Source organism: Triturus cristatus, chromosome 3_1 (assembly GCF_964204655.1).
Source record: "Triturus cristatus chromosome 3_1, aTriCri1.1, whole genome shotgun sequence".
Lineage (NCBI taxonomy): Eukaryota > Metazoa > Chordata > Amphibia > Caudata > Salamandridae > Triturus > Triturus cristatus.
The window spans coordinates 859,002,090-859,014,676 of NC_140583.1; the positions used below are offsets into that span (position 1 = coordinate 859,002,090).

Below are 12,587 nucleotides of genomic sequence, written 5' to 3' on the forward strand. Positions count from 1 at the left end.
ATCTGCACCGGTTGTCTGGGATGCAGTGAAGGCTTTTATTAGGTGTATTACACAGCAGTTAATTCCCGTTAAAACAGGGATAAACTAATCAAGGTGCAGGCACTTTGCCAGTCAGTTACACGATTGGAACATTCACATGGTAGTGAAATTGTAAAGAGGGGTACCGATAAACAGAAATTATATTATGCTTCGATTGAAAATCGATCAGAATTGAGGAGGGCATTGAAAGAGAAAGTTGTTGCCAGTTACAGTAGGCATCGGTCCCTTCAGTATAAGCATGGAAAGCAGGTTGGGCGTATGCTGGCACACCAAATTGCAGATAGAAAATCCAAGAGCCTCAACCATTCCTTCGAAGGCGATGGTGGTCTGCTACACTCGCATGCAATTGTGGAGTAATTCTCAGTTTTTTGCCAGGGTCTTTATGGTCCGCCTGATATATTTGAGACGGCGTTTGGGCGATATTTTCAGGGCTGCAGTTTGCCTATACTTGGTGAGATGCGAAGATATTACCCTTAATGAAAATATGGCTTTATCTGCGTTGTCCTCTGGTAAAGCATCGGCAGACAATGCAATACCACTGGAATGTTATAAAACCTTCAAGTATATTATCACTCCTCTTCTGAATAAAGTTATTCAATATGTTGGGACAAGTGGGGAAGTGCCCTGCTCTTGGAATATGACTAATCTAGTCATTTTTATAAAGAAAGGCAAGCCACCAGAAGAGCGTGGTTTGTACCACCCAATATCTCCTATCCACGCCAATGCCTAAATATTTGCAAAGATTTTAGCAGCCCAGCTTCACTCCCCTAATTACTGGGCTAGTGTCTTACCAGTAGCATGACTTTATTTCAGGGGGATGTGGCAGAGAAATCCTGTTTTAACATGGGAATTATACTATTAGACCCTGAGAGAGGGTTTGACCGGGTGGTCTGGGAGTGTCTCTGGGCACTGATGGCTGCCTCCAGCCTGCAAGGGTGCTTGTTCAAATGAGTACAGACTTTATATAAAAGTCCTAGTGAACAATTGGCTTATGCAGGGATATTATCCACACCTTTTAGGATATATCGTGGCACCCGGCAGGTTTGCCCACTCTCCCTTTATTATTTGCTTTATATATGGAGCAATATTTATGTTCTCTGCATCTGAATTATTCTATTCAGCCTATTCTGTCCTGGCGTTGTGATCTTAAAATGACTGTCTACGCTGATGACATGGCAATCTAGTCTTCTAATCCCTCAGCTGCCCTCACCTCTTTTAAGGATGAAGCCAATACATTTGGTACATATTCTGGCTGTAAATAACCTTGGCTAAAACACAAGTTCTTAACTTTCGGGCAGAAATTTTGATACCTGGTGTTGGCTCGTTAGCTACATACTTAGGTGTTCAGTTTACATCACAGGTGGAACAAATAGTTAAGTTCAATTATGACTCTTTTACAATCTGTCATAAAGAATTTAAACTGTGGGAATAAGTTACCTATCAGCATTATTGGTCTGTTATACTATTAAAAGGAATGTTTTACCCAAAATATTATATTATATATACTTATTTACTTACGTGTCCCAAATTCTTTTTTTTAAACAATTAGAAGGCGCCATCTGCAGTTTTATCTGGGATTATAGACTGGCTCGGCGGGCAATGCGTTTTTAAGTTTCCTTATAAACAAGGGAAGGCTTCAGCTCCTTGATTTCAGGCTTTACTTTTGGGCTGCTTTTTCTCTTTACAATTGTCAATATGGACTCTACCTTATTTCTGTTACCGCTTTGCACTTGGATCAGATAGCAGATTGTTTTTATACAGACTCTGGGATCCCACTATTTCAAGCGGGTAAGATTTAAGTTTATTAAGGATATCGTATATGTATGGCGTGCGATTTCCTCCAGATATTCTCTACCACTCATGCATTCGGATATGCCTTTATGGGATAACCCAATACTACAGGCTATATTTCATGACTCTACTTGTAGAGCTTGGTCATGCTGGTTGAGCAATTAGGACATTTATATGACCTAAATGGGTTTTGCACATTTGAAGGGTTGCAACTTTAGATTATCTTCCTCATCCTTTTTTCTTAAAGTATTTACAGATTAGGGATTATATTTGGGTGGGCTGTAGGATTATAACACTATCTGCAAGTCCATACCGACTTACATGCCTTCACAGGGCATCTAAAAAGTCACTAATTAGCACCACCTATCAAAACATTTGTCATATAGGGCCAATGATAGTCTTAAACTTGCTGTAAAATGGATTAATGTTCGTTCTGACGAAATAGTTCCCTTTGAAATTCTCGCTGCATTAGAGGTGATAGGGGGTTCGGTACATTCTGTTAATTTAAAATTGCATCAATTTAAAACTATTTGTATGCTCTATTATACTCCTGATAGAATCACTAGGTGGGCCCAGGAACAATAATGAGGATAAGACCAAGTGTTCCAAATATGCTATGTGGCTGCAAATATTTTACATATGTTTGCTACCTGCCCCAAATTGGGAGAGTTCCGGGGAGATGTGAATCGGCTCTCTCAATTATGCATTTGTTAGGACACATAGTTTACATATAAAGAGATTGTTAGGTTATAGAGTGGAAGCAGACCTCTGATTAAAACAAATATTATTGATCATTATTGTTTCGGCCAGACTCTGCATTGCCAGAGCATGGATTTTCTCATCGCCTCCTTGGGTAGCTGAGTGGTGGCCAATTATGAAGATCTATGAGCTGGAACTTGCATTGGCTAAATCGAGGGGGCCTCGCTCTATTGAAAAATGTGATCACATCTGGGCTAAGTTTAGCTGGGATCCACACAGTAATATAAATTCTGTTAATTCAATTAATCTGCGTGAACAATTGGTGTAACAACATGCGATTGTTTGCGATTATTGTAAGGCTCTGGATTTGCCTTCCTGGGATACCCATTATATTGCTATTTTTAAATAACGTACTGTTCTGTGCCCAGGTGATTTTCTAATCATTTGTTTTTCTTTACTCACCTCCCTGAACAATGAAAATGTAATTATAATGTGCTTCTAAAGTTGGGAGGTAAACCTCTACTTAAAGAATTCATTTATTAATTGGATTACGATTATTCATGATCATGTTTGACTTCATATGTCAAACAGATTTTTTTTTTTAATTAAAAAAGTCAAACTAATTCCTATCTTTTATTGGACAAAGTTTCTTTTTATAAATTCTGCGTTCTGAGCAGGCTATCCTTGTAAAAGAACCTTCTTGATTGATTTACTCTACATTTTTTCTTATTCTTCTTTAGAAGCTGCATTAAAGTACAAATTGTGACTGTATAACACTATACTAACTGGTGGTGTCTTCGGGCTTCATTTATTTTCTGAGGTACAAACTGAAATTGTGTGTTTGTGTTGGTTCATTTGGTATGGTCTTATTTATAGTGGTCTCACTTGGCTAATTCACAATTTTGTTTGTTGAACTTTCTAAAGATTACCTTTTGTTCTTTTTAAATCACCAGTTCAAATCTGGTAAGATTTGGTGCCCTTTGGCTGTTCTGTACAGTTTTGGCTAGATGGGCTTCAGTCATAGATGCGGACTGGGAGGCAACAGATGTTGTAACTGGATCATCAAGCTGCAGAGCAGTCCCAGTGGATTCATCTAATATAAAAGCAGAGTTCATTGAATTTGGAGTATATTTTTCTGAACTATTCTTCACTCTTCGGTGGAGAATGTGGGTTCAGTTTTACCATTGTTGTCACAGACTTCTTTGTCATCCTGTTTGGTGCTGTCCCCAACATTTCTGCCCCCACCACTCTCAGGATTAGGTTGGGGGATAAATAAATGTAATGCTTCTTATAATTTGTCTATTAATGATTGCATCACGTTTAGTAGAGATTAGAGTTTGACCAGTTTAGGAGAGTAAAAGCCTTTCCAAGTTGCCTGAACCGCAAACCATTGTTAATACTACGCAAAAATGTGCTACAGTACCCTCTTCGGTGTGCTGCAGAAGTTCCATTTGTCTATAAGGAGGGGCACAGGATCGACTAGAACATCTACGATTGGACATCCCAGTACACTAAAAAGGATAGTATTTAATACATGATCTATTAATGCACATACTATCAACACAAGTAAAATTATTAAAATCTTAATTTCAATTTGAATAGACTAGCTCTACCAAAATCATCTAAGCTGGTAATCAATGCTGAGCTGCTACAAACATTCTCAATGTATATTAAAAACTGACTGCGGACACCGTTGGCAGCTCATTATTGTAGAAAGATTGAATGTGTGCAAGCATGGGGTACATGCCAGCAAAATATTAGCACCCTGTCAGTACCCCCAAAATAAATTTAAGTAAATGTACAACAAAGATAGTAAATGGTCTGTCTCCAGATTTTCCTGCCATTAAATCCGACCGAGTCACCTTTATCCTTGTCCATTCAGTGAAATAAACAAGTGTATTTATTTGGTGTCAGTCAGTATCCCTAATTTATTTTAATAGTCTTAACCAACGAACGTCATGGTAAGCACAAAAACGAACGTCCTAGTAAGCACAAAGATGTGCAACTAGAATGAATGAAGGCTGCAAATGCTGTATGAATAGAGAAAAACAGAATCTCACTCTTGGAACATAGATGGCTATGGCAGAAAATACATAGAAATAAAAAATGCACAACCCTGAGAGTACACTATGTAGTTTCGGCAAATTTAGAGACACTAGTTTGATGCTTGTTAGTTTGTATTTGGATGTATGGTTATCAAAAGAATATTTTGTTTGCAAGCTATGTCAAATGCTCCTTCTGGCCAGGTAGGCATACAGCCAGGCCCTCCCTTTTTCTAAAAGTGGTAAGCCAGTATATGGAAGATAACACTCCATCTGCCTCATGACCTAGTGAAATTCAACACTCCACAGCTCACAAATCCTCCCCCTGGCAAATTCCAGATTGTTTGGTCTCTGGTTTTAAACCAGGTCTTCCATTCTTTTTAAATGTGAGAACTTGAAACAGAAAGCTGTCCCTTATGCCAGCATCCATGCTGGCAATATTACAACCAGCAACAGGTATACTTTCTTTTCTCTGTCTTCTTGGCATCACCCCATCAGGGGTGAAATGGGTTAACTTTTCATTCTGCAAGTTTGAGGCATAGAGGGGTGTTTAAAGTTAATATTGTTCCTCCATCCAGCTTAGATTCCTAATCTCCCTACGTCTACTCCTCATTTGAGCCACAGTTCAAAATCTGCACTGCTGTAGATTTCAGAAATCAGTGATGATGTATGTGTGATCATAAGGACTGCATCACAGCTGTGTAAGTTCTTCTTATGTGAGATCAAAAAGGACTGGCCTATTTGTGAATTTACATAGACTCAAGACTGTAAGGCAGGGTACAAACCATTTTGTTTGTTCATGAAGCCCCCACCCACCAACCTAGTTGGTGGCATGCTTCATCATCGGGCCCACCCAGTGACACAGAGTGTGTCCCGGGTGTGCTTCGACGCCTGGATACAGCGGAGCAGGTATGTATCTGAGTGTGCAGTGTAGTGACGTGAAGGTGACAATTTAAAAGCTATGCAGGGATCCCAGTACCCGAGGGTAAATTATATTTGAATAACTGGGTCACTGCTAGCATTAAAAAAGGCTGTTGGATGTTATAGGAATGTTAATTAGGGTTTCCTACATCCAGGTGTGGTCTACATGTTTCAGCCAGGCCTTTATGATTAAAACTGGCTTTCCTCAGGACCAAAGTGTGTAGGTGCAAATTACTTAGATTTAAGTGATTGTGCAATTTTGAGAAATGTGTAGCACTCGCTAAGGTGCTTTACATGTGAGAGGGGGATTCCCTCTTACAGCATTACTGGACATACAACAAGTATGACAGGACACACATACAGGGGAGAGTCTCAGTATGGTTACATATTCACAAGACAGTTTGATTGCCGATATCTATTGCGCTGTGTAGACGATAAATAAGCGGCAAATGGTGTAGCCATATTGGTGATATGGCTAAGGTGAGAGTTATCATATGTACACAAAGTTTTGTGGTGGGCTAAGCATCGTAAGCGCATCAATACACAAAGAAACGGTGGAAAGTGCATGAAAGGAAGATTATCCTCACGTTGGCTTGTTCCCAAACATGCCCCATGGAGAAGTCCGGCAGAGGAATGGACCCTGGGAAGATAAAGGGTCCTTAGGGGGTTAGGGACCTGTGGAAAAAGAGCTTGTAGCTGAAGCACTTTGTTTACTCACGATACTTTCGGTCAGTGTCTGCGTTGAGCCTCCAGTCATCTCTGCGGCCTCCGATGGGCTGTCCTCGGCCAGGTTTGTGCTTTAAATGCAGGCTGCATCATTCTGAACACCTGTGCGGGGAAGGACAGAGAAGACAGACTGTGCGAGGACACGCTGAGTCATGGCTGTACTGCACATGGGCGGGAGAGCAGTGTATCCTGTTGTGAGCATGCCCAGAAGAGTATCCTGCTGCGAGCATGCCCATGTGCGGGGGAATAGTGTGCTCTGCTGTGAGCATGTGCGGTGCCGAATGTCGGCGCCTGCGCATTGGGATGGCTGGGTGAGCTGTACCCAGTGTACACAGATTAGTGTACAGTTGTAAAACAAGAGCGCTAACTGGGGAAAGAGAACTTAAAGAGCGCTGCGGGGTGCCAGGTGTGTTATAACTGGCCAATACAACAGGTGGACGTTTAACACGGAGGGGAATCAAGAGTAAGAAATTCATGTTTTTAGTGAGCTCCAGGGTATGGAGTCATCCAGGCCCGGTTGCTGCGTGGAGAGGCGATGGATCCATCTCTGTTATTTGGTATGAAGGATCCGGTCATTGTCTGTTTGGTGAATGTCAAATTGTTCAATGACAGTCCAGGACATGTCATTGGGGGTGTGGTGTGCACTGAGGTAGTGATCTGTCAGTCTGCTGATGTTTTTGTCACACTTCTGTGACAACCACTCTGGTCCTGATTTTGCGGGTCGTCATGCCCACGTTACGGAGCCCACAGAGGCATGTTATGAGGTACACAAGGTTACTGGAGTTGCAGTTGGTGTGTTGGTGTTGTGTCCAGATTTTGCCAGGTTCAAGGTTGAGAGTTTTCGTTGGTTTGGTGAGATGGCACACACTGCAGTTGTTGCATGGATAATGTCCAGTGACTTTGGGAAGGCCCCAACAGTTAAGGACTGTGTTGTTCATAGATTTGAGACTGGCACGTGGTCTTGTTGACACTAGTTTGTCTTTAACCCCTTCGATGCTCATGACGGAACGGTTCCGTCATGAGCATCGGTTGAGCTGTGCTCATGACGGAACCGTTCCGTCATGACCACGCCCGCGCTAGAACCCTTCAGCACCGCGGGGGAATCCGCGCAGCGCTGAAGGGGTTAAGGTTGTTGGCACGTTTGAATGCAAAGCGCGGGATATCCCATTTTCTGGTGCCTAAATTGATTATCTTCCAGTGTTTGCGGTTGATGCTGGAAACTTGATTTGACGCTGTATTATAGGTGGTCACACAGGTCATGGGTGGTGGATCTTGGTCTTTTGTTACGGTTTCCAATAGTGATCCTCTGTTTATATTGCGTACCCTTTTGCTGGTTTTTGTAATAATGGCATTGGGATATCCACGTTCCTATAGTTTGTGTGATAAGGTGCGGGATTGTCTTTGTAGTCCTCTAGGTGGCTGCAGTTTCTGCGGATCCGCAGGAATTGCCCAAATGGTAGATTTTCCCTTAATGGTCTGGGGCGGAAGCTGTCAAATCGCAACAGTGAGTTCCTAGCTGTTGGTTTGTAGTGGGAGGTGGTGCGCAGAGTCCCTTGTTCTGCTCGAGTGTTAAGATCCAGGACGGCCAGCTCGGTGGCACTGGAGGTGCACGTGAATCGTAGGTAAGGGTCACGCTCATTAAGCCAAGTGAGAAAAACGTTTAGTACATCCTGTGTTCCTTCCCAAATCGGGAAGATGTCATCTATATACCTGTGCCAAGTCTTTAAATTTTTTGAGTATGGGTTGGTCATTGACATGACGTGTTCCTGCTCGAAATGGTGAACATACAGTCCTGCCACACTAGGAGCAAAAACACTGCCCATCGAGGTTCCGTTAGTTTGCAGGTAGTAAGTGCCATCATAGTCTAAGTAGTTTTCCTTGAGGGCTAGTGCTGCATTTTAAACTGGCACATTTCAGTGCTTTTTTGGATTTCAAATGGTAGTGCTTTTTAGTGAATTTCTGTTTTAAAAAAATTATAAGTCAAAATCAAACTACCTTTTCACATTGAACTCCACTTTAATCTTATTACGATACATCTACAGCCAGCCCCCTACTGTGTGCAGCTTTCAGCTGTGTGCAGCGGGAGGTTGGCCCCTAGGGCCTGGCCTCTAGCTCGGCCTTGCGCCCAGCTCTTCATAAGACAGCCAAGCCCTTGTGCATGGCTGGCCAGAAGGTGTGGCATACGGCCTGGCCCTGCGCCAAATCACCTATGGGAGGTCAACCCCCTGCTGAGCGTGGTCTTTGACGTAGGTGCTCAAGTAACTATTATTGGGCCACCACCCACGGATGCCCATCTTACATTTATTTATGTATTTATTTTAAAATATTCCATGGGTTGCACTGGCTCCTGTGTGGGCCAGACCATGGCTTTGACCAAGAGGTTATCCAGTAAGTCCGCTTTAAATGGAGGGAGAGGTTCAGGTCAGGTCTCCATCAATACGTTCCTTTTGATCTCCATTGAAGGGAGCTGCAAGTTAAGAAACTCTGCATTGTCCCTCACGACCATCTCAAAAGAAGCACCTTTGTTGAATCTGATGAAAAGAGCTGATGTAAGTATGTGCAGTAATGCCTGGTAAAGGCAAGGTAATAGAGTTTAAAGGATTGTTTATAGGCTGCACCCCTTTAGGATCAAAGCACTACCTCAGAGTCGAAGCCATCTTGGAGTCAGTGCCCCCTATAGGTTTCGAAAACGTGTAATGGACAACCCAATATACCCTTGAGGGCTTGGGCAAATATAAGTGAATGGGTAAGAAGGTGCCTTCAAGGGATTTATTCAATGCAAATAAAAAGCTTTTGGATATTAATCAATGGTAGGTTAGTAGTATCCCTACAGTCTTAATCGCTGTTATTTATATGATTTTAGATCAACTTAATTTCTCAGAATGTTCATTAGATAAATGAGAGCATATCAATACAAATTGGTCTTAACTAGGCTACGGAGGAGAGAGGACATAAACAAAATAATCAAAAGAAAAGGTGTGTATTAAAAGTTAAATTTTATAATCATAATTCAAAAGGGTACTTTACATAGCAGCAATTGTTTATGAAGTGAAAGAAAATAATTGAATAATTCAAGTCTTCACATTGATAATTGGTCAAACACTTTTTCACAAAATCATAGACAGTTGGTTCATTGGAAAACAGTGTGAAGTCGACGTTTCGGTCTTTACAGTTTCTTTGATAAGACCATCCTCAGGACTAAATGATTTAAAATGTTGACCCCTGGTAACAAAACAATAATGGAATAAAGTCACAAATAGGTTTCACACTTCCCCCGTTATAGTTAGTGCAGGCAACTATAACTCACGCGACCGCAATCCTCTGCTGATAACATATGTGTCTTTATGAAAAAAAAATATTTGTAATATATGTATAGCTAAAATTTAATGGAAGAAGACATGGGCAAATAAGTGTCTAAATACAGTATTAGCATCAGCAGAGGATTGCGGTCGCGTGAGTTATAGTTGCCTGCACTAACTATAACGGGGGAATTTCATTGGTTTTTTATGAGTAAAATCTCCAGCTAACTATAGCATGTGTGAAACCTATGGTTTTTTCACTGAATTTGCAAGGTTTTTTAAATGCTAATTCCTAACTATAACGTGTGTGAAACCTATGGTTTTTTCAGTGAATATATATATGCCCCAGTTCTAGGTCTGTAGATCTATAGCCGTAAATTCTTCCAACATTGCATTCCAGTCTAGCGAAATGGGTATCTTTCGCAACCCCCTCTGCTCCTCCCGCTTAAGCTCCGCTTTACCCCCATCTGATCATCTAGTTATACCAGTCTAAGACTGAGGACGATCTGGCAGCCTTCCACCTCATAGTTATGTTTCTTTTAGCTAAAATCAATGCCAGATTAACATATTTGCGGACAGAGCTGCCCTTCTTTCTCTTAGGTCCTAATCCCAAGAGGCAATATTCCAGTGTCCTATTGTTCTGTGCCGGGGCTACACCATTCCCCATTTCTTGCACTGATGACCAGTAATGGTTCAGCCTTGGGCAGTCCCATAACACATGCAATAAACTGGCATTTGAGGAGTGGCAGCAGGGGCAGCTATCCATTACCTCTGGGAACATTAAGCTTAGTTTGTGCAGTGTCAAATATGCCCGGTGAACAATCATAAGTTTTATAAACTTACATTTTGGATTCCTGGACACCTTTCACGGGTGTTCCAGTAGTGTCTCCCATTCCCTATCTGTGAGCGCACAGCCAATATCTGTGTCCCACTTGTCACTGGTTGTCTGAAGTGCTAATAGTGTGAGTACGAACACCCCGGTATAGCCATTTCATCAGGTGACTACCGTTTCCCATCAAATATTGCATGCGTGTCAGTGCATGTGTTGACGGCTCCTCTCCTTCTGGGGGCCATACTGTTCAGACATAACTAGAGATGTGTGCATCGAACAGAAATAATCTATTCGGCACTCCCATTTCTCTCGCAAATGCATCATAATTCATTAAAATACCTTTGGTAAAGAACGTGCCTAATGTGGTCACCACCGTTCTCACCCATGCCGCTATATGTCTAAGAGTTACTGTCCCCGATGGTAGAGGGAGTCCCAGTAGGGGTATATTGGGAGAGTAAGGCGCCAATGTCTTTGTGTATCGCGTTGCCTTCTTCTAATACACCAAGGCCGTCCGCAAGACGGCGCAGTCAAAGGAAAGCAGCAGTATGTGTAGGTCTCCTCGTTCCCATGCCTGGGTAGTCGTAGTGATTTCTCGTAAGTTGTGGCCTGCATTCCACTACGCTAACCATTGCAGTTGGCCTGCGTAGCAATAAGCTTGCAGGTCTGGATCTCCCAGTCCCCCTTGTTTCGTAGCCAGCTGTAATTTAGGAAGGCCTATGCGCCTACGTCCCGAAACTCATATCAGTTCAATGAGAAGAGTTTCCAGTAATTGAAACGTCTGAAGTGGATTTATGATAGGCAGATTGACGAAGTAATATAACAGCCTCGGGAGCATCACCATTTTAGCAATGGTTGCACGCCCCGGTACCGATAGAGGTAATGACGTCCAGAACCTTATTTGCTTTCTAAGCATTGTTATAGCTCGAGTCAGATTCCCATCTAATATATCTTCCACCTCTCTATATCTGGACACCCAAATATTTAAAGGTAACGGTTGCAGTCTGAAACGTCCAGCGTCCAAAGCGAAGTGGTCCGGCCCTGGTTTCGTCATTAAAGTATACATTTGATTTATTTTCATTAATGGAAAGCCCTGAAAGCCGTTGGAATGCATTAAAAAGAGTGGGGATTGGGGTCATATTCTTAATCCAAATTTTTTAAATATAAGATGAGGTAGTCTGCATACGCTGAAACGACATGCACCTCTGTTTATTCGTATTCCTCTATGTCCTGCCAAGGTACAGAGCTTAAGTAAGAGTGGCTCCAATGCTCAAATAAATAGTAATGGTGAGAGCGGGCAACCCTGCCTAGTACCCCGCGCTATCTGGTATTGTTGTGCGATGTGGGCCCCCGTACATGCACGCGCCGTATCCTTCAGAAGCAGGTACATCTAATGCCTGAGCGCTCAATTACAACGTAAGGGAGGTGTATCGGAAATTTCATGATGGTCACACTCTCCTAAATAGCCACCAATCGCCAGTTGTCTCTCTTATAGTTTTGTTGTGCCATTTGTAAATCCAGTTTTCTCTAAAATAACATGCCTTGGAGAGACATACAGTTCTTTAGCCTAGGTCCCATTTCCTTTTCTAGTTAGCCTTTATGAAACTACAAGAATTAATTCGCATCTGGCCCTGGTTTTATTATTCGATTATTTATTTAAATACAGCTTTTCAAAGCAATTAAAAATAAAAATGTGTTGCTGGGGAAGAGGATGAAGTGAATAGGAATAGCCTGCCCCCCTAAATCTGTGCAGAACTTTTACAATTACACACAGCTCCTACAGATCCGATTTTGATTATTTCCCATACTGATACAGCACACTTCAGTTTATACTTTTTATATCATGTAATCATTCCCATACTGAAGTGCGTACAAAATATTGAACTTTAATTTCCTCTGGTTAAACTCACAAAGTTAAAATAACCGGGAATGTAACTTACGGTATCTTCTGACATGTTTCTGCGCACAGTTAAGCCATCAGAGTCCGATGCGTCCCTCGGGACACATATGCTATACCCACCTATGCTTACCTTCTAGATGAAAGGTAGCTTTAAAAGAAGCACTCACAGATTTATTTGATAATTACCATGTCAGTTTTTACCTCATAATATTAATTGTGATATTTCCATATGGAGTTTTCTTCCACAAATAAAAAAAGAAGAGAAGTATAGGAGTAATAAAATTGCCCTTTTGTGGGGACTCCTTTATAGAGAATCCTACACTTTAGACCCATCCCCTTAA

The 12,587-nt window shown here is 41.8% G+C and overlaps 1 protein-coding gene across 4 annotated transcripts in view; it reads left to right on the forward strand.

Annotated features, from left to right (window-relative positions):
- Positions 1-12,587, forward strand: part of LOC146861186 (neurabin-1-like) — a 611,401-nt gene that overhangs the window by 253,645 nt on the left and 345,169 nt on the right. The window lies entirely within an intron of this gene.